The sequence below is a fragment of the Orcinus orca genome, chromosome 3 (assembly GCF_937001465.1).
Source record: "Orcinus orca chromosome 3, mOrcOrc1.1, whole genome shotgun sequence".
NCBI classification, from domain to species: Eukaryota; Metazoa; Chordata; class Mammalia; order Artiodactyla; family Delphinidae; genus Orcinus; species Orcinus orca.
In genome coordinates, this window is record NC_064561.1 from 86,144,671 (window position 1) to 86,158,947 (window position 14,277).

General features: G+C 34.2%; 1 protein-coding gene across 4 annotated transcripts in view; it reads right to left on the minus strand.

Annotated features, from left to right (window-relative positions):
- The window catches only part of PRR16 (proline rich 16), a 265,937-nt gene that overhangs the window by 134,565 nt on the left and 117,095 nt on the right, over nucleotides 1–14,277 (minus strand). The gene's annotated exons all lie outside the window — the stretch shown is intronic.

The window sequence follows — 14,277 nt, forward strand, 5'->3', positions numbered from 1 at the left end:
TATTTTAAGGTAAGAAATGCTACCATCATTTCGGGGCTTTGGATTTTGAGCATATGAAAGCATTTCTATATAATTTTTCACTCATCTTAGTCTAGTCAGTTAACCTATGGAAGAAAATAGAATATTATATACATTGATACGTTATAATAGGAAGCAAAATGCTCTTCCTATTCATTAGAAGTTTATTTCCATTTTTATAATCTTCTTAATATAAAACTGATTATAATTAAGCTTTGTTTCTTTCCTAACAATGCTATGATTGAAACAAAGTACTATAACTATAGTAACCAAAAAATTTAAGTAATATTAAAATAATAAAAATAAATTAATTGAATCCAAAATCAATTAAATATCTTATATTGGTTAATAGGTAATCATTATGTATAAAATGGCTAAGCACCAAAAAATAAGGTACTTACTCATGGTAAATGTCATTTGTTTGCTTGTTCTGAGTTAGTAGAAAGCACAAATGCTGAATTAACTCACTAGATACCGAAGTTTGAAATGAAATCTGTTATTTTCCAATAATAACAAAGTAAGAGGTATAATGATTTCAGAACTCCTTGAATTTAACTGCATTAATAAGATCTTGGCTTCAATGCTATGAAACACATGCCTCAGCTCCTCTGAAATAACATCTTTCATTAGGATTGAAGCATTTGCCACTGATCAAGTAGTCCATTATATGGGGGTCTTTATTATACACTGAATAGCAAGAGAGTTAGCCCCATTTCTTCCTAATCAGATAGAGAGATAGAAAGATAGACAGATAGAGGTAGAGATATTTCTAACTATTACACCATAGGCTCTGTATATTTTGGGGTTTATGTGTTGGGATGTGTGTATTAGAATGTGTGTGTCTGTTGGTGTGTGTGTATACTAGGTTGCACGTGTGTGTGTGTGTGTGTATGGGAAGCAAGAGACAGTTCAGAATTGTAGTTCACAGCTAGACTGTGGAGTCAGACTGCAGATGACCTGGTTGCTAATCCCAGCTTCACTACCTCCTAGGTACATAACTTTGAGAAGGAGCTTAACTTCTCAGCAAGCCTTGCCTCTAAATGGGATTTTAAGAGAATTTCATGGACTTGTTAGAATTAAATGAGTAAATAAATGGGAAGTCTTGGAACAGTGCCTGGTTCACAGTGTTATTACTTATGGATGACCATTATTGAAATTCTTCTAACCTCTATGTGTCATGAATTTTCCTAAAAAATATTGGGTCAAATACATTGTTTAGACAGCTTTTGCATACACATATGTTTGAAAATATCACATTACTAATAACTTCATGAATGACTTTGGTAAAATAACCTGTCTGTGATGCCATTCCTATATTTTAAAAAGGGTTACTGTGATGCCTGCCAACATTGGAGGAGGAGTTCAAGAAGAATTAATGAATCAGGCTAAAATTTCTAACAAAGAGGATGACATAATATTGATGACAAAGAGGATGACATACTACGGAATCTCAGGTTTTTGGTTTGTTTTTTTTGCTTTTATGTGTTACTTTACATGCATTTCAAAGCAAACCAACAACAAAACTGCTAAATCAGGGTTCCTTTTGAGAGAGATCTTTTTAAAAAGTGTGTGGGAGAGAGTTGAAAGCAGTAAAAAATATAGGATGACATAAAGACAGAGGAAGTAGATTCATCTAATAAGAAAAAAAAAAAGCCAGAAAAAAAGCAATACTCAAATGGTAAATTACTTTCCTTTCAATCTATTTCTTTTCATGCTCTGTAGAAAAGGAGTATTCCAGACTTCTATTATGTATGCACATATAAAATTAGGGCTCTTAAGTTTGCCCCAGAATCACCCATTTTAAAATATCAGCTCTTATTTTACTATGGTGATATATAAAGATGAGGTTGTGTCTATTTGGAGTCCAGTAAATTCCCTCTGAAAGTTTATATTTTAAATAAATCTTCATCATCCCTTATTCTATTATCATTTGCTCCTTTATGATGACTCAAGTCCCAACATTAAAAAGCTGTTTATTTGTGGGTGAACACTTAACATTACTGAAAACATAGTTAAACAACTGAGGGATATGGGAGACTTCTCTTTCTCACAATATACCAGACTAGATGGATTAGAAAACCTGAAACTTCTCATGTGGTACATATATATAATGGAATATTACTCAGCCATAAAAAGGAACAAAATTGGGTCATTTGCAGAGACATGGATGGACCTAGAGACTGTCATACAGGGTGAAGTAAGTCAGAAAAACAAAAACAAATATCATATATTAACGCATGCATGTGGAATCTAGAAAAATGGTACAGATGAACCGGTTTGCAAGGCAGAAATAGAGATACAGATGTAGAGAACAAACGTATGGACACCAACGGGGGAAGGTGAGGGGGGGGAGGGCGGGGGTGGTGGTGGGATGAATTGGGAGATTGGGATTGACATGTATACACTAATATGTATAAAATGGATGACTAATAAGGACCTGCTGTATAAAAAAATAAAATTAAATTTAAAAAAAAAAAAAGAAAACCTGACACTTCTCTAAAACACATATTTAGACTTGCTCAAAAAGAAAAGGAACCAACCAGGTGCCAGAAACAGAAATGTAAGCCAATGAGCTGGTACAGAAACAAACCTTGCGCAAGGTGACTGTCTGCGTAACCAAGGGGTTTGGGGCTTGGCACTCTCATGGACCACAGATAATGGGGTAGCAACACCTGCATCAAAGCAGGATGCTAGAAGAGCTGTATCTCTGTGAAGGGGCAGGCAAGAAAAAACAAACATACCTACTGAAACTAGAAGACAAGGACATTTCCCCAAACCACTGGTGAAGGGAAACAAAGTGGTTTCTTTGATAACTTTTTAAAAAACTTTACCTGGGTTTGGGATTCAAATTTATAGAATCTGCATAAAATGACCGTCCCAGTCCAGGGAACTATAAATGCCTATCTAGCAGTGAGCTAGTCATAGCACAGAAGCATCTGGAAAAAATAGAGGCCAGAAGATCTTAGGAGATTTCAAAGATTTAGATGACCTTATGATCAAATATGACAAAATGTGTAAGGAAACAAACCACTATAACTGAGTGTTACACAGAGAACAGACAGCAGGATTAGAAACCCAAGCACTTGATATAATAACAAAAGATAAACTGTGAAATAAGCACATCTAAAGTGACTAAAAGCATAAAAAATAAACATAGAATAAGATACTGTATATAAATGCAAATAAGCTTATAAGCAAATTAAACATCAAATTAAACAGTTAATGAGGAAAACCAGAGAAAATACATGAGGAAATAAAACAGAAAAATGTAAAGATTGTTAAAATATTAAAAAGTTAAGAGATGTAGATGACAGAATAAGAAGGAACATTTAATAAAAGTTCTGAGACAGAGAGGGAGGGAGGGAAGGAGACAGGAAGAATGAAAATAAGGAAAATGAGAATAAGTTAGTATTTAAAGAAAGAATGGCTGAGAATTTTCCAGAATTGACAAAAAACATGAATCCTCTGATAGAAGGGGAAAATGAGATGTGAGTGTGATTTGAAAATAAAATGCAAATCTGTGGTCATCATAATGAAATGGCCAATGACCAAAGAATATACAAGAGCTTGAAAGCAAACAGAGAGAAAAAATAGATTAACTGCTAAAGAATCTAGGTTATGCTGACAGCTGATTTCAGACTTTTCAAATGCAACAGTAGAAACAAGAAGATAATGGATTAATATTATTAAAAGACTGAGTGGAAAGAACTATTCTCCTAGAATCCTATGGCCAGTAAATGATCTAACATGAAGGAAAAAACAAATATTTTCCAAAATGAAAATAATCAGCATCTTCTACTAGTTGTTCTTAACTAAAGAACTAAAGGACATGTTTTAGGACTATGGAAACTGACCCAGAAAGGATTGAGAAGAAATGGTAAGCAAAGATATTGGGAAGCATCAGAAAATCTAAGTAAGCGTTGCAAGTATAACAGAATAGCTATACTAATGACCTCTTTAGGGCATATAAACCAAGATGAATGTAAAATATTGAACAATAGAGTAGTGAGCAGAATTAAAACATTCTAAGACCCTTTTGTTGGTCAAGAAGGTTGTAGAAACCCTTCTAGGTATGTTAAATTTGCATTTTAGAAATGCGTACTTGCAGAAATCAAGCATGCATGTTAAAAAGTAAATGCAGTCTCTAAAGAGCAAGAAAAATAGTGTGCATTTCAAACAAGTTGAGGGAATTCAACAATGAAAATCAGACATTCCTTCCTTTAAGATGCTTACTGTTGGTTGGAAAGACACAGATACCATTTCACACAAGAAAGGATAAAAATCTGTTTTATTCTAGAGAAAAACAATCTCTTTTGCCTATATTTTAAGTCCTTTCCCCTTTACAGCCTTAGGCGGGTAAAGAGTTCCAATAAACTTACATGTTTCCTAGACTTTAAAAGGCATAAGTGCTGGGCTTTGCCAAAAACACATAACAGAAACAGAATCCATTATTCAACGTATGTGCAGAGAGTTTTAACAAGTGTCTGCAAACTTGCCAATACATGTGCTTTACATTAAGTCCACCACACTCAGTCTCACTTATATCTAAAAAACGACCATCTTAAAAGCAAAATAAAGGTAACCAGAGAAATGTTTACATGGTTCCCATGCATAGCATTTTCTGAAAAAGATACCCATCTTTGTTCCCTTGGTGTCAGCACATCAGTTTCTGAAGGCGAAAAAACATGAAGTGAAAACAGGAGGACTGCAAACAAAAAACAAATCATCCAGGCTTCACGTTCAGCCTTCCGGGGAACAATCCATCTTCATGTGTAAGGAACATAAATACACAAGAAGATAACAGAACAACTGAAGAAATGATTATAAGTCACATTGCTGTTAAAAGAGGACATATACCCAGCAGAATCAGGACAACAGAAAGGTGATATAATTAAGAAATATAATTTTACTAAGAATAGATCAAGAGATATTGTTTCAAATAACAACAAAAACCACTAACAGGTTTTTTTTTTTAATTTCTTTTAAGAGAGGGACTAAAAAGGAAGAGAATAGATTTGTGAGCTTCTGACAAATCTATGTTTAACAATAAGTTGTTGAGTCCATAAGAAATGGACTGAGATCTAAGGCTTTTAAGCAACAGGAAATGTGCCAGTCAGAATATTCCTGGGGAGGAATAACTTGGAGGTACATCAGAGCCCAATTCTACCTTTTGTAAAAGCAGCAGTGTGTCTCTCTTCTTTTGTTTCGATGTATGACAAGCCAGCACAACAGTTAAATGATCTTTAACACTTCCCTAATTTTTCCACAAAGCTTGAAGTCTGGGAATGAAAAATGATGCTCTCAGGAACATTATTTTTAAATGGGTATTGTGATGGGTGATCATACTTTCTCCAACTGCTCATTATAAGATGCCTGATAATGCACACCAAAGACTATTATAATGTATTAGTTACAAGTCATATTTTAAACCTGTGATTACTTGCAGTCCCAACTTAATACATGATGTTAAGAGAATCTTACAAGATGATAGTAATGAAACTGCTTAGGAACCCAGCTATGATATCTACTATGGATCTACAAAATTCATCAATCAACACTTATTAAATATCTATTGCAAACAAGGAGTGCAGAGTATTAGAATCACATAGGGATCATGTGCTCAGGAAAACTGAGTACTAGGCCCATATCAGACACATAAAAGTTACCTGACTTGGGCTTCATCCCTTTATGTCTCTGTTGCCTTATTTGCAAAATGGGGGAAATAATAAGTGAATGACTTGTATACCTCATCAAGTAGAGATAAGTAAAAATCTAAGGATAGAAAATAATGAAATTGGGCTGTTGACTATAAAGCAGTATATTAATTACCTGTCCAGGATGCAGGTAGCCAGTTTCCTCTACCTGTGCTGATATTCCTCTATACATGAATCTAATACCATGATGCAACTTGCATTTAAGCATTTTCATTTGAAGAGACAAGCTTTAAATGAAGTATAGAAACCTAATTTATTTCCAAAGTCAGACACTCGGTTTACTACATTAAAGGGAAATTATGTCTGTACAGAATTCTAAACACTTCCTATTTTATTGCCAATTTATTTTTATGCTAAAGGTAAAAAATGAATTTTTATCTTTCATTCATTAAATTATGGAGGGAGAGCAGATAAATGTAAAAATTACAATGGATTATAAACTTTTGAACTTGATTTTCAGTCTGCTTTACCTTCATCACTAAACTACGGTCCAAGACACTAAATCCCTGGGCCATGATCCAGTTTGTCTCTTATTAACAGCTTTACTAAGGAATAATTTGCATAAGATAAAATTCACCCATTTAAGTGTAGAATTCTTTTTTAGTAAATTTACAGATATGTACAATCATCGCCATAATCCAGCTTTAACATTTCCATCACCCCAAAAAGACCTCTCATGTTCCTTTGCAGTCAACCCCTATCATAATCTTTAGTCACAGAACCCCAAGACCCTACTTTCCAGCTCTGTCAAGTTGCTTTTTCTTTTTTCAATTAATTTTTATTGGAGTAAAGTTGATTTACAGTGTTGTGTTAGTTTGTCAATTTGCTTTTTATGGACATTTCATATAAATAAAGTCATACACTGTGTGGTCCTTCCTATCTGCCTTCCTTTATTTAGCATACTGTTTTTGAGGTTCATGCTTGTTGTAGTATGTATCAGTAGTTGATTACTTTTTATTGCTGAATAATATTCTATTACATGAATAGTTTATGTTTTATCTAATAATCGGTCGATGAACATTTGAATTGTTTCCAGTTTTGGGCTAATGCTGCTGTGGACACCATAGTCCAGTTTCAGTATGTAGTGCTTACTCAGCCTTGGGGAAATTGGTACGCAGATACACAAACCTTAAATTTAGACTTTCCAGGTGCTCCGTTGTTCTAAAGTTTCCACATGAAGAGAGAACAGAATTGTAAAGTGTTTAAGAGCACAGATTCTGGAGTTCTGGAGTTGGGTTCCTTGGGTTTGCAAGCCAATTTGAAATCGTACATTCTAAGTAAGGCAAGTCATTCACTAACTTCCTTGGTTTCCTTCAGTAACCTTGGTTTCCTTTAGTAACTGTAGAATGGGGATAATGACAATGGCTCCTTTATAAGTTTAAAGTGAGGGTAAGAGGATGCAAAACACACTTAGCAAAGTGCTTACTAGATGTTAACTGTGCACCAAATCATCATTAAATAATTTTTTAACAGATTAGTAATGCTATTAACATAAAATATTTAGAAGATTTCTGAATCTATTTTCCAACTAAGAGGTACAAGTCTTATTCTTGCTTAATATAGTTTAATTATCAAACACCATGAGTTTTTATATGGAGGGTAGCAAAATACCTCTTTTTCTGTCTGGCCATAACCACATAGTCATTGACTAGGGAATAGTCTCTAATAACCTCTTGCTTCTAGATAGAGAACATCACTGGATTCAAAGTGGCAGAATTAGATTTTTACCATAGAAAAACCATTCTTCATGCTATCACATCCTCTTGAATGTGACACATGATAGACACATGAGAAGAAAGGGAATAAAAAATAAATAGAAAAGCAATTAAATGGCTTCTATAGCTTAATTTAATTATTTAACAATATATAGTGCATATTATGGGCCAGGAAGAGTTCTGAACTATTTAAAAATAGTAATGAATTTAATCTTCATAACAACCCTATGAAATAATCTATTAATTATCCTCAATTTCAGTTGAGATAACAAGGCACAGAGAGGTTGAGTCGTTCGACCAAGGTCACACAGCTAGAAAGTACAAAGCTGAGCTTCAAACCAGGCAACCTAGCTCCAGCATTTAGTTCATGCCACTATGCTTTGTCACCTCTCTTAGTAGAAGACAGAACATCTGACTAGAGTGGACAGGTTCCCAGAAAAGACAACCAGAAGCACAATCAGTTTTGTTCTGCACACAGACCCATTTCCTTTAATCATATTATTTGACTTACTTTAAGTCACAGGGAAATGCTTCTTTCAAAGATGTGTAAAACAAGGAAGGTATAAATTAAAACTCACTTTCGGTTTCATTTTAAACTCCCTTGCCCATTTTATGTAAATGTAAAACACTAAAAAGTCAAGTTTTTCAAGTTCATACATGAGGTTCTTTAAATGCCTGAAAGGATCCCTAAGCTAACCATATGAACGTACTCTGTAATCAATCACTCTATCTGTGAATTGATAGAGTAATAGACCCTCTGTGGAAAACATTCTCAATTTTTAAAAAATTTTGTGTAATTTATATTGTTCATAGAAGATCATAGTCCATATCAATATCTTCAACTTTTTAATTATTCAAACATTAGGTACGTACTTGTAAAGGATAAAAGCTTCATATAAGTGAAATGCAGCTCTACATTAATATTTTAAAGGCTTTGAAAAGTTCTGATGTATATAAACCTGACTAAATTTGTTTAATGCAGCACTCAAACTATTAAAATAATGGAGTCTACTTTTCCCCTATATAACACCATTTTACCTATATTGGAAAATAGCACTAAAAAGTGCTCTAGACATCTAAGCAATTCATAACCTATTAATGTAATTATTTCTTATTCTTCTGATGAAAACTTATTCCAATACAGTCTTTGAGGTCTGAGTCACGAGAAAGATGACAAGAATATATGATAGCATGAGTAAGTGTAAAGATGATAAAAAATAGAGTAACATTCATTAACATTATTACGGGCTTATCACACTGCAGACATTGTGTTCTACATGTTTCATCTCACCTAATGCTCAAAACAATTCCAAAAGGCGAGTATTTATTCATTAATTCTCATTTTACAAAAGAAGAACTTAGTAACATGCCAGAGCACACACTTATTAAGAGGTGAAGCTGGGCTTCAAATTCAGGCATTCCAAACTCAGAATTCATATTTCAACAATTACACTTAACTGCCTTCCACTGTGTCCCAGGCAATCATTTCACTTACACGTGCAGAATCCCTATTACTAGGAATAAACTAGGAAATAAACATTACATAAGACTACCAAGGAAAATCTAGGAAACAGCAGGTATGGTTTATTCATCACAATGTGTTTATGTTGACTCTTGATACTTTTGTTATTATAAAACCTTTCCATGTTTGTATGTCTCTTCTTCTCTTTAGTAAGGAGTCTAATTTTTAGAACTTTTTTCCTTCTTCCCTGTCCTAAAACAACTGCAGTGACAGCATATTTTCAAATAGTGATATATTCTGTAAATAGTTGAAAATAATAAAATGTCTCTGCAGTCAAAGCTCTATTTTATATCACCTTTCATTTTTCTTTGGAAGGACCATTCATACATTAATACTAATTCCAAGATATAAAATGTGTTGTGCTTGTGAGTGAACAGTACGTGGTTTTTTTTGTTTGTTTGTTTTCTCCCTACTGCATACTTTTCGAAGTGCTAACATTAAGCTTCTATAAATCAAATTCTATTTTAACATATGGCCTTTTAAATGGCAAAAAGGAAATCATGAAAAAAGCACTAGATTTAAAGACTGCAAAAAGTTGCTAAAATATGGAATGCCACCTTCTAAGAAATGCACATTTTTCACGCTTTGTTCTCAGAAGACAGTATCAAAGTAGTGAGTAAGACATTTCTTCAGCTCACTGTAGCTTCTTTAACCTCTTTAAAGCATCTGAGGATGTAAAAAGAAGAATGAATGGATCTGCAGAGATATTTTTTTTTCTTTCACTACATATCAATACTTATCGTGCCATGACTTTTCTAGATGTTGAGTAATGAAAAGGACAGATGAGGCCACTGCCCTTAAGGAAGTTACATTTGACAGGCAGGAACAGTCAACAAATAAGAAAGCAAGATATCACAGAGTGGTGAGTGCTGTGAAGAAAACTACAGACAGCACTATGAAAGACAGTGGTATGTCAGGAGGGTAAGTGCATGAGAAGGATTTAGAGGCACACACAGGGACAGCCAGAGCCCAGGCTGGGTGGTCAGCAAAAGTACTTCTGAAAAAGGTAACACAGGAACTGACACCAAAAAGAAGAGAAAGAGCCAGCTACGTACATGCTAATTGCAAAGGCTCAGAAGAAGAAATGAGTTTGGGAAGCCCAAGGAACCCAAAGAATAGCTTGCATGGGAGAGTGCCAGGCAGGGGCACTGGAGACCAGTAGGAGATGAGTGCTGGGGTTAGAAGAGATTACAGTGCATGGATCACGAGGTAAAGAGACTGAAGGAGCTCTAGTAGCAATGAGGAGCTGCTAAAGTTTTCCATGTGAGATGACACTGAACCTTTCACATTTCAAAAATCTGACTTTGGCTGCTCTGAGGAAAATGGATTATAGGAGGGCAAGGGAAGAAGCAGAATCTGGTTAGAAATTTGTGTAAAGGCAGTCTAATTAACCTAAATATCCATCGATGGATGAATGGATAAACAAGATGTAGATATACACAATGGAATGTTACTCAGACATAAAAAAATAATACCATTTGCAGCAACATGGATGGACCTAGAGATTGTCATACTGAGTGAAGTTAAGTCAGACAAAGACAAATACCATATGATATCGCTTATATGTGGAATCTAAAAAAATGGTACAAATGAACTTATTTACAAAACAGAAATAGAATCACGGATGTAGAAAACAAACTTATGGTTACCAAGGGGGAGAGGAGGAGGGGTAAATTAGGAGATTGGGATTGATATATACACACTACTATATATAAAATAGATAACTAATAAGGACCTACAAGTGGGGAACTCTACTCAATACTCTGTAATGGCCTATATGGGAACAGAATCCAAAAAAAGAGCAGATATATGTATATGTATAAGTGATTCACTGCGCTGTACAGCAGAAACTAACACAACACTGTAAATCAACTCTACTCCAATAAAAATTAATTAAAAGAGTAAAAGATGAGGGTAGCTTAGATGGGCACAGTGGAGATGGTGAAAAGAAGGATTTAAAATGTATTTTGGAGGCATCTTTGACAAAACTTTCTGAAAGACTGGACGTGAGGGGTGAATGAAAGGGAGGAAACAAAAATGATGCCAAGAGTTTTGGCGCAGGCAACTGGTTAGATGATGGAGGAAGTTATGACATAGAAGAAACTAAACAAGAAATTTCTGGGTCTGAGTATTGATTCTTAAGTTTTGCTTTTGATATCTGAAATGGCAATTAAACATCCAATGAAGATGATGAGTGGGTTCAGGGAAAAGTTTAGGGCAGGAGACAAAAACTTGGGAGTCACTCACATATACTTGGTGTTTAAAGCTATGGGACTAGATGAAATCAGCATGGGAGTCGGGGGTGGGGAGGGATAGGACAAGGAAGGGAGGGTGGGAGGGAGACAGAGAGAGAGAGAGCAAGTGAGCATGGGTGTATGTACAAGTACTCAGACTAAATATCTGGGCTACTTCTAGATGCTGAGGAAGCAAGAAGCATTCAGCAAAAAAACACTAAGGAGAGGTAGTCAATGAGGTAGAGGGGAAATGTAAATTCACCTGTTGCATGAACAGAACCTTCACAGATAACATTCTAACAACCATAACCAAAAAGTGCTCTCTGGCAGTTTTCACCTACAGCACTGCTATTGTACCAAGTTCGCTGACCTACATCATAGGACTACTTGTTTGCCAGTTAAGGTTGGATGTAAACAATACTTCCCTAGAATAATTTTCACAGTGTTTTGATTTAACAACGAAATTAAGCAAGCCCATCTCACAAGCACACTTCCCCTCAGGTTATCAATTACTGCACTTATCTGGGGGAGAACTGCAACAGAACCATGAACCTGACCTTCCTGTTTCACCATTGCGCCCGCTGGCCTTGCTGTCACTGTGCTCCATAATTCTTCGCGGTTATCATATTCAAGGTCATTTTTGGGACAAATAAATTGAAGATAAATTTCATTCCGTATTTTCTTCTGGATTTGCACAATCTTGCAAAAGTTCTCATAGGTATTTCTCCTATTCTTTTCATTTCACCAACTAAATCAGTAGACTTTGCCATGGCTTGCCAATTCACTGTTCATTCCTTCTACAGAAATTCCAATGACTATTAATACTTATTTCAGTTTTTGAGTCACATTAAGTTTAGCTTCTTTCTACTGTCACTATTCATCCTTATTTCATAAACTCAATTCATTACTTTGTATGCTCTCTCTGATTTACCTCCAACTCACTTGTCTTATCTTGTTTATTTTTTTAACTTTTCTGCTACATTCTGAACATATCAAGGGCAGAACTGTGTCTTACTAATCTTCACATCTCTTATTTCTAGCATGGTGCCCGGTACAAAATGCATGAGCAATTAAGTGCTGAATGAATTAATTAATTAAATAATCTACTAGATTAGTTCAAATTTTTCTTTTTTTAGTTTGACAAAAATGATAAAGATATAAAAAGACCGCTTTATTATATTTTAAATTAGACCCTTAGGAGAAATTTTCCTATTGCTGAGATTCACCGGTCCCCCCAATTTTCCTACCTCCCTTTTATTTGGATATGTAATTTTCATTAGTATGCTAACATAATAACAAGTTATTTTGAGTGACAACTGCTATTCAATTGACCTATGATATATATATATATATTTTTTAATTCTCAGGAACTACGAGTGTGGTTAAACTCAACAGCAACATTAAATGTTGGATTTTCTCTTTTGCTCAACATAGCAAAAGTTCTTATATTTTAAAATCTGAAGCACCTGCAATTATTATGGAAAGACACTGCAAATCTTATACTACTATTTTTACTAGTCAACTGTCAACTTTGTTGTCAACAGTGTTTGTCAACAGTGAATTTGTTGTCAACAGTGTTTGTCAACAGTGAATTTACCATTTTTAATTAACTAAACTCTGCTGAAGAAATTAAATATTAGAACTGAATGTTTTTTCTAGAAACATTATGAGCTTGAGAGGTTCTATCACAGTCTGACAAGTGCACCAGAAGTGTAAAGGCTGCAAATGCTTCACTGGAAAGAGACAGATATTGTTTGGATGTAGGTAATCGAGATTTTATTTCAATGAAAAAATGCTGAGCCTACAGTGCTCTGTTTTTTCTGCAAAACTCATGTCAACAGAATACATGAAACTAAATCCTTAATTCTATGGTCCATTTAGTCAGCTGAAGGTCTTGGGTACTCAGATTAAATAAATGACTTGCAAAATATTAACGAGCAAATTAATATTAGAGATAGAATTTGAATTTGAGAAATCTTCATTTCTGGACTTACATTATTTTCACCACATAATCTGATCTTAGATAAGTCATATAGCTAAATGGTGAATTCATATTACTTATAAAGAAGGAAAGGAAAGTGAAAAAGAAATTATAAGTATTTCTCCATGGCTCAGGCCTATCAATATAGACATAGACAGATTTTTTTAATCTCTTTATCCTGATTTAGTCAACAACTTATCCTTACTTTCCTTTCAGTATATTTTTACATTTACATCATGCTCTATACTTTCTAATTTACTTACGTCTAAAGTAGAATTTGATTAAGAAGACAAGTGTAGCTTAATTCCAAATAACATTTCCTCTTATTTTCCAATTAGGGCATGTAAAGATAAAGACTTAATTCACGGCACAGCTCCTAACTGTTAAAAACAGTATGATTGCTACAATTCCACAAATGAAAATAGTTTACTAAGTACATTATTGAATTCACTGTACACTAATATAGCAAGTTTATTTAATAAGCTCTCAAGTACAAAATCAATACTACTCAGAGGAATTCACTTCAAATAGAGTATTCCCAAATGAATGAGAAAAGTATATAACTGTTTAAAGAAAAACAGTGATTGTAAACATGTCAATAATATCCCCAATATTTGAGTGTCCAGATATCTTTTATTTTTGGTTTTAGATAGAATAAATTCACTCTTCAAATTAAATGGTTGACTGATCACAGCATCTCTCAGATTTATCTAGATGTGGAAAAATTTAGTTTCATATTAACACAAATGATAGAGTCCTATATAGATAGAATCAATGAAATTAAATTATTGCTTCAGAAGCATCAGGGGGCTAATGAGCAATAAACCCATACTCTTTCATACATAGAAAAACACTGAGACCAATGAAACCTTTATTGGAAGCCTTTATGGTGGGAAAACAGACAACTGCAACAAAAGAATGCCTTGATTTTACATGTTTTTACTTTAGGAATACACATCTGTTAAAAGTAATGGTCCTTCTTATGGTCACATATGGTGTAGGCAAGACTATCCCTAAATTATGAATGAGTTTTATGTACCACAAATCAACTTTTCAGAAAAAAATGAGCATTAACTCAATATTTGATTCTTAA